General features: G+C 40.0%; 1 protein-coding gene across 2 annotated transcripts in view; it reads right to left on the bottom strand.

The window, feature by feature from the left end:
- LRRC3B (leucine rich repeat containing 3B) overlaps positions 1–13,012 on the bottom strand; it is a 90,467-nt gene extending 77,455 nt beyond the window's left edge. Inside the window, exon 1 of one of the 2 annotated variants that reach the window (XM_084902999.1) lies at positions 12,911–13,012. The gene's annotated coding sequence lies outside the window, so the exon portion shown is untranslated. The remainder of the gene's footprint in view (positions 1–12,910) is intronic. The other variant, XM_084902998.1, reaches the window with a different exon arrangement.
- Positions 13,013–13,278: the final 266 nt, after the last annotated feature.

Below are 13,278 nucleotides of genomic sequence, written 5' to 3'. Positions count from 1 at the left end.
AAAACCGGTTCTGGAAGCCAAGGGAAAAAAAGGCCTATTTCACAAATCTCTAGCTTATACATAAATATATAAACATTTTTTTTTATATTTTCACATCATGGATACCTGCCAGAAGGTTTCCATCATGTGAGAATCAGCCTTTTGGATATTCCATGTCTTGACAGGTCATGTGGGTACTACAGGATTCTAGGAGAGCCCTCTTAGTCCCCTAGCCATATAAGTAATGTGGTAAATATCTTATAACTAAAAAGCTGAATGATCCTATAGAGAATCCCTGTTTCAGGCTGTGATTATCAGAATCTCTTCCCTGTCAATTTTAGACAAACACATTGGGAGTTTTGGGGTATTCACTTTTGTGGCTAAAGCTGCAAGATATAAATTGTTGGAGCTGTGAGCAGGCACACTGTCTTCCATGTGCAGAAAGCCACACTGCAGTGTGTGTGAGAAAGCCGCCACCCAGGGAAAGATGTGAGATGCAGAATGATTCTCTGTAGGGTCTCAGTCCCTGGTCCCAGATGTTTGGAGGGTAAGCCACATGTCTGCTTTTCTCACAGCTTTTTATTCATCTTCTGTTTTCAATAAATTCAGCTTTTCCTTTAAACTAATTTAAATTTGGCTTCTGTCACTTGGGACGAAAAGAATTCCACCTAATGCAATATCAAAGAAAGATTTGAGAAATGCTTCTCAGGATATGTTTGATTAAAGAAAGGTTGGAGAGAGAACGTGTGGGGACATTTTGATATGAAGCTTATATTTTGAGAAGTTAAAACCCAAAGAATAACATAAATTAAACCCTATTTTTCCCAGACAATAAAAACAGGATCCGACATGTACAAACAGGATTCCAGTATTTTGTGATTTACCTGAATGGTGGCTTCATGAGGATAGGATTTTATTTCTTTGTCCCTCTACCCTGGTGACTGTAATAGAATTCTTCATAGTAGGAATGTAATAAATATTTGTTGAATGAGTTAATGCATATTTTTATCCTCACCCAAGGATATGTATCATTGATTGGAGAGAGAGAGAGAGAGAGAGAGAGAGAGAGAGAGAGAGAGAGAGAGAGAGAGAGAGAGAGAGGGAGGGGGGGGGAGGGAGATTGAGAGATGGATTGGTTGCTTCTCATCACACCCTGACTGGAGATCAAACACACCAACCAACAGAGCCACCTGATCAGGGTGAGTTAATGTATTTTTTGTTGCATTTCTTCCTTACTAGCAGAAAGAAATATGAAAACAAAACAAAAAAGCCCCAAACTACTATTTATTGAATTCACACTATAAACCAGCCACTGTGTTGAGGGTCATCATTTGTTACCAGACTGAGAAGTGGAGGTGGGGACAACTATGAATTGAGAGAACTTGTTCTCAGAGAGTAAACCATTTGATCCAATAGTCTTCACACACATTCTATATACTGACATAAGGATTTGAACTCCACACTGTGTGCTGTCTCTTAGCACACCACAATCACATATTAACATATTTCTCCAAGGGGCAGAAATCTCTTAGGGAGCAATAAGCTGAAAGGGGTAGGCTTGGACTGTAATATTGCTTCATATATGATTCTAGTTCTAATTATTAAGGATTTAGTAAACACAGAATTAGTCCTCACTTTATAGACCACTAAGTTCAGGGTTATGGTGCTGCCTCCAGTACTTGCCAGTCAGCTCCTCCTTGGAAAGCCTCATTATCAGGATGGAAGCTTGTAGCTGTTGGTGCTCCACTACATCCCCTAGGCATCACCATTCCCAGACCCATAGCTTCCTCCAAGCACCTGCTACTCTATGCCTCGTCCCTTGCAGGGTAGCCTGGAAGTGCTACTCAGGGGACCTCCAGCCCCACCTCCAGTGACTGATAAGAATTGATGGATAGATATCCTACACTCTACTCCTCTGCTGGTATAACTCTAAGGAATGTTTTGCACTATCTCCCAAAGGTCCTCAGTGTGATTGTGCCCAAATATCCACACACTAACTTCTTAAAAGTGAACTCTTTATCAGCTCCCTTTCCTTCCATGCTTCACTTTCCTAGACCTCTACCAAAACTTTCCAAACAAACTACTGGAACTCTCACCTTTATCTCTAGGGTCTGCCTCTAGGGTAACTCAAGCTACGTCATCTCTCTGGCCCCTTCACTACGATCCTGAAGGGAGTGGATCAATGAGTATGAAAAAAGAAACTGAGCCGGGCCAACTTGGTTCAGTGGTTGAGCTTTGATCTATGAACCAGAAGGTCACGGTTCGATTCCCAGTCAGGGCCCAGGTTGCAGTCTTGATCCCCAGTGTGGGGTGTACAGGAGGCAGTTAATCAATGATTCTCTCATCAGTGACGTTTCTATCTCTATCTTCTTCTCTGAAATCAGTAAAAATATTTAAAAAAGAAAGAAGAAACAGCAATTATTTGTTCTTATTTTTTTGTGTCCCATTATAGCTATTTTATCTATTATTTTATGAAAATGGAATCACTCTATCATATCCACATCCAAGTGTGTAATTGCTGATTTAGGCTTCCCTTCCCTTTAGGTAGCACTCATGGAAACTAGCACAATATTTTTTCTGGTTGGTCTGAAGTCAGTTCTGTGTGTAATTATGGGGTTGATTTTCTTCTATTGTGCTGAATTTTCCTTTACCTCTAGTGGTGTTAGGGATGTGTTAAGGAAACTTCCCCTATTCCTATCATCCCTGGTTTATTGTAAGAAGCCTAGGGCACTGGGAAATGCCCTTGTTGGAGTAGAGGCTGAATTTTCAGTTCTCTCTCCAAATTTAAGGGACAAAGGAAGCCATGGATGAATCAATTAATTCCCCAGGCTTCAATGTTTTCCTCTGTAAATTGAGAGGACTGGCCTAAATCATCTCTAAAGTTCCTCTTCGTCCTGACATTCTCCAAAATGCAAGCAGCATTTTTTCTTGAAGTTTATTGACAAGTAGTTGCCAAACATCAGAGGAGTGCTGATAGGTTGTTAGCTAATATTATCCTTCATCTGTTTGCAGTGTCTTGATGGAAAATAATCACTGAAAAAAGCTCCGTGTTCTGGAGTCTGCTCTGAGAAATGGTTTAGAGAACACAGGAAGGAAGAAAGAAGAAGGAATTACAGAGAGGGTGGGTACCTCCAATGGGAATAGGGAGGGTGTCATTTTGTTATGATGCTGAAACTGATACAGAGAAACCAACGGAAGGCTGGTCTCAGTGCCTGGAAGATGAGTATTACATAAGTGCAATTTTACTTTCTGTGTTAATCTCTGCTGAGGTAATTGCCATCATTCTATTTTCAGTGTGTTGTTGGCAATGCTGCATGGCCAACTGACAGTTGTTCAATAAAAATAGAGATCATACTCCAGAGGAAAGTGCAATATTCACACGTGGCCAATGTTCTGTTTCTATGAGCCACAGCATTCATTTCCTCAAGAGTTAGATGGGGAGAGAGGTTGCCAGTGAGCTTTACCCGGAATCAAGACTGAGCTCTGTTTACAGCTTGTTGGATATGCCTGGCTTGGTACACAAGGAGCCATGCAATAATTTCAGCAAGGGAGATCTTTTCATAATGAAGGAAACGGAAACTCATATTCTTCTCCTTGCTCATTACATATTCGCCACTAAGTCCTATTCACCTTTACCCTCCATGTGCACCACCAAATATGGCTCTTATTGTCTATACCACATTATCCAACCCCCACCCCACTGCTGTCTTGATTCAGAGCATTATTATTTCTTACCTGAGTACTGTAACACCCTCCTAAAAAGTCTCTCTGTCCCCAGCTCTCCACCCACCTTCCTTTTATTCTAAGCACAGCAGCTAGAGTGATCCTCTCCCTAGCCTGCAAAGTCCTTACTCAAAAATTTTCAGCGGTTCATACTAAAATCTTAATTCCATTATACAGCCTACAGTCTAATTATAATCTTTGGTCTATTTTAATAGCACTAACCTCTGCCACTTCTGTTTCTTCTAGGATTCAGCAAGTGAAGCTGCTCAGTCCCCCCAAATTCACCACACTCATGTGCCTCTTGCTGAGATACTGTCCAGCATCTTAACCTCATGAAGCCAGTTTCTCCATAGCTTTTAAGTGTTTCCCACTATATCATCCCCAAATTACATTTCTCCAGGAAGACCTCAAGACTATGACCTCCTCATCCCAAATGTTCTATGTACATACTATCCATAAGACAATAATCAAACTACCATGGTGAATGTGAACTCAAGTCTGATCATTTAATGGCTGGGACCTAGAGTTGTATTTTCAACTCTACCACCAAACCAGATAAGAGATGCTCAATAAATGTTTAAGGAAGAGAATGGAAAGAGCATTGACTAAGACCTTATTAATATATGTCAGGCTCCATGCTTGTGATTTTGGGAGGTGGTAGAAGGTGGGGAAAGCAAGCAGTCTCTGACCCATATCTGACAGAATGATGAAAGTAATATAGTAGTAAAAAAATAATGCATAGTGAAAATTCAGTAAGTCAGAAAGTCCTCTAGGGTAGAACATAGTAAATCATGGACATGAAAGCATACTGAAGTTAATATTAAGGAGATAAAAACTTGGACTCCTAACAGCTTCTAGTCTCAGTGAGTGGAAAGGCCCAAGAGACTTCAGTGTGAAATCCTCCTGGGATATTTGAGGATGACCTTGATGATTAAGCATCTAAGATGTGAAGTAGATCAGAAAATATAGATGTTCTAAATCAGGGGAATCCCAGTAATAGCTTTTCGTGATTTGTGGAGATATTGAAAGGAATTCTTAAGTAGATGACTTTATACACATAGAATTTAATCATCAGTCCTAAGAAAATTACTCTCTTATTTTGTTTTAAATCAGTGACTTTGACTTTTGGTAGGGAGTGTTGGATGGTGAGGCTGGATAAGTAGCAGAGAAGAAATTATAATGAGACTTGATGACTTTACTATGGAGTTAATATTTTATCATGAAGGGTATTGGGACCAAAAAAGAATTTTGTACACACTATATCATAGTCACATTTTCAGGCTAGAAGTCTCTGATTGCTGTATGCAAGATGGACGAGAGGTGTACATACAGGGGCACAATGAGATCATTTAGCATTATATTACAATACTCCAGGTGAGAAATGTTAGTGTTCTGACTCAATACCATAGGAGGGGTGATGGCAAGTCATGAACCAATAGGGGGAGATGGCGATGAGGCAAATTAAGGCATCTGGTACGATCTAAATACCCATACTCTGACAGATTCCAACCATTCCTTCCATGTACTAATGCAGTGGGGTATGACTAGCACTTCAAGATGTTCATGGCCAACAGAACTCCAGCTTCCCATGGAAGATACCACTGGAATCTAACTAAATCACCATTCTCCTCCCCAATATTTTTTCAACAGAGCCCATATATCACTATAGACTCGTTGAAAACTTGCTTTCCCAGAAGCCCTTGCAATGAAGTATGGGCATCAAGCGTGATTCTGATCAATGGAAACAAAGGGGGAAGCTTGCTGCTAGTGCATTTTTAGTAAGGGCCTTTTCCCTTTAATAAGGATTTTGAGAGAGAGAAAAAAACAAAAAACAAAAAAACAACAACACACTTCTCTTCTACTAGTCATGTACTTTTCCATTCCTATGCATGATGCCTAGAACTATGGTGGTCATTTTGAGACCATGAGGGAAAAATCCTGAAGACAGTAGCCATCATATTGAGAAGAGAAAGACTAGAAAGACCCTGGGTGCTTATTGATGTCATAATGAGCCCCATAACCACTTGTCTCTAAACTTTTGTTATGAGAAAATACAATACCTTGTTTTATAAGTTTTTGCTACTCAAAAGGGTGGTCGGTGGACCAACTGTATTAAAATATCCTAGAATGTGTGAAGACTGCAAAATCTTGGATATTATCCCTAAAATACTGAATCAGAATCTGCTTTTCTTACAAGATTCCCCAGTTCTAGTTTAAGCCACTTTTTATTAGGTATTCTGCTATTTGCAGTTGGAAGCATCCTAATTAATATACTTGCTATCTAGAGCCTTTATAAGTGGATTAATTGTACTTTCTTCTGTTACTCTATAATATTCGACCACCTCTCTATCACAGTATTTATTTTGCCATGATTATGTAGTACAGTTAGGAATATCTATGAGAGTCTGACCTATATGACTTCATACATTTCTTGAGTAGGCCTTGTGTCATATTGACCTTTGTATTCCCCTTTCTGCCTCGAATTAAACTATGTGAAAATAAATATTCAAATATCCATGGAACAAAAATAAATAAATAAATAAATAAATAAATAAATAAATAAATAAATGGAATAATATGTTCTTTGCAATTCCTCTGGCCAATGAAAATTTAGAACCTCCTATAAATAGCCATATGGATTCTAAGGTACGCTAGTGATATGCCTTAGGCTATAAATGGACTGTTTTCTTATTCCACCACTTTTTCAGGGAGAGCCCTGTTCCACAGAGCTCTTCAGAGTTGAGATGTCCATAAATCCTGGGCTTTTAAAAAATATATATATCTTTTATTGATTTCAGAGAGGAAGGAATAGGATGAGAGATAGAAACATCAATGATGAGAGAGAATCACTGATGGGCTGCCTCCTATTGGGGGCTGCAAACCAGGCATATGTCTTGACCAGGAATACAACTGTGACCTCCTGGTTCATAGGTTGACACTGAAGTACTAAGCCACACTGGCCAGGTAATCCTGGGCCTTTTACATTGTGGGCCACATCACTGCCATCTTCCCAAAGCTTAACTGCCTTACTGTTATTAGAATACTGAAAGTCATCTCAAGGTTCTCCTCTCAAAGCCACCAGAGCTAGTCCTCTTGGGATCGCTCGCTCTCTCTATATATATATGGTGCTTAATTTAAAGTAATCAATACCACAAATCAATTTACTATTGAGCATCCAGCATTGACCACTGAATATGGCCAGGAAGGAAATCCCTGGCCATCTAGAATTCAGGAAAAAAAACAAAAACAAAAAGGGGCCTGGCTCATTCAGCTGACTCTGCTTTTGTTAAAAGGCATTGGCAGTGGCCAAGCTTAGTGTAGCTAGAATACTGGGATAAATATAGAAAATTGATTTATCTTTCTCATTTAATAAAAAGCATCCACAGATTTTATAAAGTAGAAACCCCACATATAGGTCATCCAAATAGAGGACATACACCACACACACACTAGCTTTTTGCCATTTTATAACACAAAACACTAATATATAGCAATAAAGTTTGACTTACTATTTTATCCATGATTTTGTAAATAAACCTTCATAACCAACAACAGATTTATATGCTGGCCTGCTTGTTCAATATCTGGCAAACAGCAAGCATTGTAGATGTGGTCAGCATAGTCTAAGATCTAAGATGAAGAGACCTAGATTCTGGTCCCAATTCTGCTCTGATTAGAGACTAGAGGTGAGAGGTGAGAGGTGAAAAGTGAGCCTATGTCATGTCAACCTCAGTTTATTCAGATAAGAACCATCCTTTTAATTATGAACACCCCTCATTTTCCCATTATTTAGAGTAGGAGGGGGGAACCTTTTTTCTGCTAAGGGCCATTTGGATATATATAACATCATTTGAGGGGCACACAAAATTATCAACTTAAAATATAGCTTGATATATTTGGTCAAAGATTTAATTAACTCACCCCTAATACCTTGGCAGGACCAGATTAAATGATTTCATGGGCCTTATAGGGCCCAAGGACCGGACGTCCCTCGCTCCTGATTTAGAGGAAATAGTTTCACAAAAATATTGGGATATTTTACAAGGTAATTTAGAAGAGGTTGCTACAATTTTTTTTCTTTTTCAACATTTGTTTGTGGACAGCTCTAATTGGTCAAAGGAGCATATGCAATGTAGCAAAATAATCCCCACCAATTTCTGCCATAATTCAATATTGTCAACCAAAAGCTAGACTTTATTGAACCAAATTGCCCAATAAGGCCCATAGAAAACCATACACAGACAGCTGTCTCAATTGTCCTTTGCAAACAGGAAAGTTGCAGGAGCTATTTTGGAATCTGGGAATGCCTATTAGCAAAATTTCCCTGCTAGTTATAATTGGTGAGGCATTTTTTCTCTTTCAGAAGGAAAACTCATTCTATGTTTATATTGGAGAGATATTTTAGAGACTCTATTCATTTGAAATTCAGGGAAAGTTAATTCCTCAATGAAGCGAACTTAGTTAACTAATAATTTAGAGAGTTTTCAACTTGAGTTTACAGATATCCTACTTATATGTATGATAAACATATGGGGGGAGGGGGAGAAAGAGCCCTGGGAGGTTTGGTGACTTGCCCAAGGTCACTCAGAGGCAGAAACAGGACTATAGCCTCACTGTCACTATTGCTTAAAGCAGTGATTCTTAACTGGTGACAATTTTACCCCTTCCCTTCCCAGGGACATTGGACAATGTCTTGGTTGTCACACTAGGAGTAAGGTACTATAATATTTGTATATACTGCTGGGATAAAGGCCAGAGGGATACTGCTAAATGAGCTACAATTCACAGAACAGCTCCCCAACAAAACAGTGTCAAGACTAAAAATCTAGGGATAGAAGTAATATCCAAATATGAAGGCTTGAATCTCTCTCTCTCTCTCTCTCTCTCACACACACACACACACACACACACACACACACACACACGAAATGCAACAATTACCAGAAAAGGATAAAATAGCTGACTACATTATTTCTAGCATTTGCTTATAAGCAGAAGAACAATAATAGCAAACCTTAGAATTCCCATGAGTCTCTTTTACTCCACTTCTAACAACAGCACATCCAGCCAACACCACTTTCAAACTATATTCCCAAATCAACTGCTTCTTACCACCTCCTCTGACATTTCCTAGCTCTGGCATCATTATCTCTCACCTGGACCACCGCAATAGCATTATAAGTGGTGCATCTTCTTCATTCTACACTCATTCAATCTGTTTTGTACTTAGCAGCCACAGTGACCTTAGCAATATAAACCTGACTGTGTCACTTCCTTGTTATCAAGCTTAGTCCTCCAGGGGGACTAATTCTGTATTCCAGTGTGCTCTTGAAAATGAGTAGGACATATGTTTGGTTGTATAATAAATTGGGTGTTACTAGCCTTTGGTAACTGGGGGCAGAGGAAGCCAATTGTCCTGTAATAGGAGGGATTGTGAAGAACTGACTTACTAAAACTGTTCAGCATCTCTGGTAAGATGCAATAGCCTCATTACTCACCCCACTCGTCATCTTGCTCTCTGTGCTCCTGCTAGTGACCTTGACATTCCTTGAACCTGTCAATCATGTTGCAGTCTCAGGGATTTGGCAGTAGTTGCTACCTGCTTAAAAGTTCTTCCCCAAATATCCCTATGCACTGGTCCTGTTACACTATGTCATAATCTTATCTAAATTAGTATCCCTTTCATTAAGGTGAGGTGTTACTCTGCTAAAGGTTTCTTCCTTTCATTTATCAATGTACTAGAGGCCTGGTGCACAAATTCATGCATGGGTGGAGTCCAGTTGGCCTGCCCCAATCTGGGGAAGGGGAGAGGGATGGTTGGGGGGAGGGGCCACAGCCTACTGGGAGCTCGGGGGGGGGGGGGGGGGGGTCACGGGCAGTTGGCTGGCTGCCCCCCCGGGTCAAACTCCCAGTTAAACTATCGATAGTAGAGGGGACAATATGCATATTAGCCTTTTTATTATATAGGATGATATAATAACATATTTATCAGTATATTCATGTTCTTATTTATCCCCATTATAATGTAAGCTCAAAGAAGGGAGGGATTTTGTCTGTTTTTCTCATCTTTGTATCTTCAGTGGCTAAAATAACACCTGGCACATGGAATACACGTGGAATTAATACCTGGACAAGGTTCCCTCTGAAATGTGTGGCCAGATGAGAGAAAATTCATAAATTTCCTTTTAACTTCATGACTGTGTTTAAAAATGCCTACAATTTCCTGGAGAAAAATCCTATATTCACCAAGGACTGCTTAGAAAATTAAATTTAAGAAATAGTCTTAATTGTTATTTTAATTACCTGCTGACCAAAATCTGTGTTGGTGGACTGGGTAGTAGAAATAGGTGAAGGTATGTCTCAAGAACTTTAGAAACCATGGAATAAGAAGAACAGAAAATAATCAATAAAGTAAAATAATCTTAAGGGATGCAAAGTTTGGACTATTTTGTGCTGACAATCTTAAATGTGTAAATTCAATAAAAAACGATGAAGTAAGGTAAATTTCTCTCCATCAGCTCTGATGGGAACTGGGAATGTGGCAGATCTGTAATTGCCTGGAGGCCTGGTTTTAGGCCAAGGGCACAAACTGCTCCTCTCAGGGAAAAGCTTGAGTTTGGGAAGACAAGCTCCCAACAGTCTTTGGGTCAGCAGATAGGACTTGGCACCTCTCTGACCACACCTTTCTGAGCTCTGATCACCCCTTATGCATCTCCTTTACCCCTTGGCTAAGGAACTATAGAGATGTACTGGGGACAAGGAGAACGTTACCGTGGAGGCTTCTCATGGTCCTTTGGATGTGTTGAGCCCATGTGTCTTGGGTCCTTTTCCATAGACCCAGAGCCCCGGTAGGCACTTTTGTGAAAGTGATTGATTGGGGCTGCTCTCAGGAAAAGAGAAGTATAGGAAGCCTAACAGAGCAAGGGAAGAAATCAAAGCAAGAAGTCAGTCTTAGTTAAAGTCTAGCTCCAGCCTGATCCCATGGGGAGCTCCGGAATATGAAGTGTACCATGGAGCTGGTTCTCCTTAAGGCAAGAGGAATCAGCCTTTCATATCTGTTTGTTGGAAGTCTGGAGGCTTTGTTGTCAGGATGGAGCCCAAGATCCTGGGGGCAGCTGTGTACCCTCAGCAGCAACGATCACAGAAGCTGGGAGTAGGGTACCCCTATTCTGTAGAGGAGATTTGGATGAAGCATCAACAGCATTTGCTTCATGTCTGCCAGTCCCAAGGAGACATGAATCACAGTCTTAAAAAAACAACAACAAACATACCCAAGAGCATGTAGTCTTAGTATCACTGCTTGGCACAGCCTTATTCAGAGTGGCCTTGGAAATCACGTCTGGCCTCTAGAGTTTATTCTGAGGGAATTCTGCTAATGTTGGGCAATGTCAACACTGGTATTTGCAACACCAAAGAGCATTCCCTTTTCTCCTTGAAATGTTCCACACATTTTTACCAACAGCCATTTATAGTCTCAGAGAGCAGTGGAAGTGGTGAGAAATAGATGTCAAAGTAACTGAAAGATTTAAAAAGGAGTCCATTTTACCAACTATATTGACTGAAACCATTTCAGCAAGTCCCTTAGAAATCCTATTTGCATATGTTTTCTTGCTGTTTATTTAAATCTCCGAAGCAGGATGATACAGCCCAGAGTCCTCATCCTCAGCATTACATCCATTTTGGGACAAAAATTTGGGATCTATTTACCAGCATCCTGGCCTCTCTACCTACTACATGTTAGTGGCACCCATGCCCGTCCTCTCCCCCATCCCATTGCCAAAGATCCCATAAAGTGCAAAACTGCCCCTGGTTGATAAAGCAAAAGAAACCCAGGATAATCAGAGTTCTGGCAGGGCTATTGAACAAACAGAAAAGTTATTCCAAGCTTTGGTTTTCTTATAGGTGAAATGCAAATAATATCAACCAGATAGAACTGCTGTGATTTAACTAGAGAACACTGGGGCAGCATAGAAGCCAGCAAATAAGTCAGAGTGTGTGTGTGTGTGTGTGTGTGTGTGTGTGTGTGTGTGTTCTTTTCCTTCTGGACTAAAAGCCTTCCAAAAGTGGTTTGTCTTCTTATTCTTATGGGTAGAAAACTGATTAAAAGACCATTTGATACAAATTAGGACATGAAGCCTGGTTTTACTTCATGAACGTTGGTATCACACTGGTGCACAAAGTCACCTAAGCGAGGTGCTCATAGCCTGTTTGGGGGGTTGTTGGATGGCAGTAAAAGAGGAGGTTTTAAAAATTTATAACACAACATCCTTATAAGAGAGAAAAGAAGCCATTCAAGTCTATCTGAACAATAGGACATCTCCCCAGAGTATGGGCCATCATACAAAAAATGTCCAGGTCCTTTAATTAAGAAAAGAAACCAAAAATCCTCTCTGTGGGGATTTATATTAATATGCAAACGAGTCAGACCATTGGCACCATTCCGGGCATCTAACATTTTCCCTGCTTCCCACCCATGTCATCTTTACTGCTCATTGTGTGCTTTCTAGTACATGTTTTCTCTGTTTTCATTAGAAACTAGTTGTACATCAAATGCAGATGAAATAGGTATTTTATAAAATATATAGATATATACTAAATGTTTCTTTAAATTAAGAACTAGACCTGGCTGGTGTGTTCAGTGGTTAGAGAATCAGTCTGCACACTGAAGGGTATTGGGTTCAATCCCTGGTAAAGGGCACTTATCTGGATTGTGGGTTTGCTCCCCGACCCTGGTCAGGGTAAGAGTGGGAGGCAGCTGGTCAATGTGTCCCTCTCACATCGATATCTCTCCCTTTCTCTCTCTTCCCCCCTTCCTCCCTCCCTTACATGCTCTCTAAAAAAGCAATGGAAAAAAATATCCTCAGGTGAAGATTAAAAAAATAATAATAATAATAATAATAATAATAATAATAATAATAATAAAACCAAACTAATGAACACTGACCTATTACTAATACTGGGAAATCCCAGTATTAAGTGTTTACATGCCTTTTATTCCAGTTAGTCATGTCCCTTTAAGGTATGAGATGTAGTTGACACTTTTTAGATGAAAAATAGGGGTTTAACAGAGGTCACAGAGCTAGAAAGCACCAGTGTAGTCTGTTTGATTTGAACTCTCCAGTATAACTGCAAAACTGTACTAGTTAAATATTTCTGTACAATTACCTAAATCTTAGCAGTTTAAAATAACCAGTATTGATGATCTCACCTGTCTGAGGTCCAGGAATCAGGGGGCATCTCAGATGGAGGGTTCCAATTGAGGGAGTCTCTTAAAGTTGCAGTCAAGATGTTTCCTGGGTCTGTGGTCATCCCAGTGCTTCACTGGCTTAGAGATCTAAAGCCACTCACATGCATGTTGGCAGGAAGCTTATAAATTAGTTATTTTTGTACTCTTCATAGTGCCTTGGAGACCACTGATTGAGTGTGATATGTTGAGGGTAGAAAACCTTCTCAGTATGTGCACACCCATTTTTTATGTGTGTGTGTGTGTGTGTGTGTGTGTGTGTGTGTGTGTGTGTGTGTGTGAGAGAGAGAGAGAGAGAGAGAGAGAGAGAGAGAGAGAGAGAGAGAGATTCC

This window comes from Pipistrellus hanaki (genome assembly GCF_964339955.1).
Source record: "Pipistrellus hanaki genome assembly, chromosome: 13".
Classification (NCBI taxonomy): Eukaryota; Metazoa; Chordata; class Mammalia; order Chiroptera; family Vespertilionidae; genus Pipistrellus; species Pipistrellus hanaki.
The sequence above is the reverse complement of the archived record's forward strand: the minus strand, read 5'-3'. Positions and strand labels throughout refer to the sequence as shown.